Here is a 3,069-nt window from a genome sequence, read left to right as displayed (position 1 = left end):
GAGCCGGACGGGGACCGGGCCTGGAACGGGCCTGGGGCGGGCCTCGGGAGCGCGGGCGAGGGCGGCGGTGCGGGGCCAGGCGAGCGCGCTCACTTCTCCACAGTCCGGCGGCCCGGCCCAGCGACCCCGTACCACGTCCACCAGCGCCGGGCCAGAGCTTCACTCCTTCTGCCGCGGCGCGCGCCCCGCCTCTCTTTTTATAGCCTCCTCCCTGGCTCCCACCCCCGTGGGGTGCGCGCGCCCGGCCGCGTCACACAGCTCGGGGCCGCGGAAGCCTTCCCCGCCCTCCCCGCCCCGGCCGGCCGGCTCCGCCCCTGCCCCGCCCCCCGACGCCATTGGCCAAGTTCCGCCTGACCACGTCCCGCCGGGCGGTGCGGGGCCAGGAGGGGAAGAAGGTCGCACCCCCGAGGATCCGAGAGGACCAATGAAGCTACGGTTTGGGGGGACGGTAGGCGGGAATAAGAGAGGATTTGGAACGCGACTGGGGGAGAGATGTGCCGGGGAAGGGGCGGGGCGCAACCTGACGCGGGCTGGGTGGAGGGAGCCGGGGAGAAAGGGGGAGGGGAGCGGAGCAGGTGGCGGAGCGCCGGGGTTGGGGGAGCAGGGAGGAGAAGCCAAGGCCCTGGGAGGGAGGGGAGAAGCTCTTCCTCAAAATGCCCGGTCCGGGCGCGACGTGGCCGAGGAAAAGCCCACTCGCAGAAAGCTGCCACGCCGGTCTCCAGCCTTGTCCCAGGGGAGTCTAGGGAAAGGGCGTGTGACCGGGACAAGTGACCCGCCGCAGGCCCGAGGCCAACTGCCACCGGACGGGGGCAGCTGCGGGACCCAGCGGCCGGCCGCGCTGGGGGCGGGGAAGGGAGGCCGCCTCGCCCACCTCCCGCCAGGTGACAGTTTAACTGCCTCCCAGGGTCACACTCAGCAGCAGCGCGGAGACTGTGGGAAGAGTCGCATTGTATTTCACATGTCGCAGCCTGGGCCTCTGCGACCCGATGGCAGGTGCGCGCGTGTGCCTCTAAAGGAGTGCATGCTTGCATTTCAGGGCTTGCTGTCACACAGCTTTGCTGGGGTGCGCGAGTAAGATAATTCGGGGCTGAACGACGTGCGGGTACCTGGGGAGTGAGCAAAGAAGGGACTGCGAGGGAACGGGTAAGCGCCTTCCCCCCAGCCAGCACCCGAAACACCCGGAGCTACGGTGGGAGTGGAATCCGGTGTCAGTCTCGGCTAAAAATATTGCTCACAGGTAGCAACGGCGCCTGATTGGCCGCGTCGGTCCCCTAGCAACCACGCCATTGGTTGCCTGGTATCCAGGAGACAGACGTCAAACTCAGGCTGGGAACGGCGGAGAGACGTCCAGGGGGAGCCGGGGCTGAGGGGAGAAGCCGCGGCGAAGAATGGAGCGGCCGTCGCAGGCCTCCTCTGCGCTGTCCCAGCCCTCGGCTCTCCAGGAGCGCTTCCTGGAAAAACACCAGCTGGGCGTCGCCTTTCCTCCTGACGCCGGGCCTCGTACTTAACCTGCCCGGAGGAGTCTGGACCGCAGCTCGGCGCGCAGTGGGGGCGGCGGCGGGCGGAGCAGACCTGGCCTCTGCCCCGTGGACGCAAAATCGGGCTGTCGCCTCCTCATCCCGACCGAGACCTGGGTCCTGTCGCCTCCCCCACTAAAGGAAACCGCATTCAGAAAGGATCTTTCTAAAAAAGCGCGCGAGAGGGGAGGGGAGGTGGATCTGTGGACGGACTGAGGGTGGGGAGGTCAGGTGACAGATTTCGTGTTACCCTACGGATCTCGGAGGCTCGGCAGCGCTCCTTTTTTTTTTTTTTTCTTAAACAACGTAGAAGTTTTTCTCGGTGACTATAAATTCTGATTCATTTTTAGTTTTTAGGTTTCCCTTCTTTTTTAGTTGCAGACAGAATCATAAAAAAGAATGGGATTGAATTGGGTAATTATGAAAAGCGTTTTAAATGAAAATATCCCTCCATCTCCATCGAAATATTTTATAAATTATTTGTACCGTGGTTTTGGTGTTCTATAACGAACATTCTATTTGTAGTAAAAATACATTCTTATTTAACTATTATAATTAGTTGAGCACAGAAATGACAAGAAAGTAGGTAGGATATTTTGGGAACTGCTTAGCAAGAGAAATGCTAGATTTTTTCACGTGCCCCAGAAGCATAATTTCTTACCGTTAGGCAAATAATGTTTCTGTACCAAACACAGAGTTACAGGGCCATGTGCTGAGCCATGTGTCTTGATTCCTAAATTGGAAAATATATTACTATAATTAGGGGAGACTGTTAGGCTTGCCTGATATGAAAATGTCTAGCTAAAAATAGATGAATCATAATTTTGTCAACCTTATGTGTATTTTTCAGTAATTCTCTAAAGAAACACACAAATTTGCTTTTCTGAATGTTGCCCAATCTATAATCCCAGGAATAAGTTACTAGCGCTGGTATCTGGTAGATACCAGTTAAGCATCTGTAACAGTAAATTTCAAAGTTTAGAAATTTAGATGTCAAAAATGTATGAGTTATTGCTACTCAGCCCAGGGGTTAAGGTGTTGAGCCAGACGTAAATACACACACTTGCACAAGCATGTATGCCGGCACACGCAGGCATGCACACGCAGCCACTGAGGCCCTGTGACACACTGGGAACAGTGATGAGGTGTGTGTATCCCCAGAGCTGAGCTACGTCTCAGTTTCCAGCAACTTCTAGTTTTCTTATCTAAAAAAAACCCAAACAAAAACAAACCTTAGAATAGGTCATCTGTAATATCTCTTTTCAAAAAAATATTGAGACAGAGTCTCCCTGGGTAATTTAGGCTGGCCTTGAACTCAGAGCAATGCTCCTGCCTCAGCCTCCCAAATTCTGAGATTACAGGTGTGCGCCATCACATCCACCTGTAAAATACCTTTCATTAAAAAAAAAAAATCCACATTTAAAATTCAACAACCTCCCGTGTGGTGGCCTATAATTCTGGCACTTGGGAGGCTGAGGCAGGATTGTTTCTAGTTCAGGACAGCCTGAGCTACATATCAAGTTTGAGGACAGCCTGAACTAGGTAATAGAGG

Source organism: Octodon degus, unplaced genomic scaffold, assembly GCF_000260255.1.
Source record: "Octodon degus isolate 3935 unplaced genomic scaffold, OctDeg1.0 scaffold00056, whole genome shotgun sequence".
NCBI lineage: Eukaryota > Metazoa > Chordata > Mammalia > Rodentia > Octodontidae > Octodon > Octodon degus.
This window is presented reverse-complemented; position numbering follows the sequence as displayed.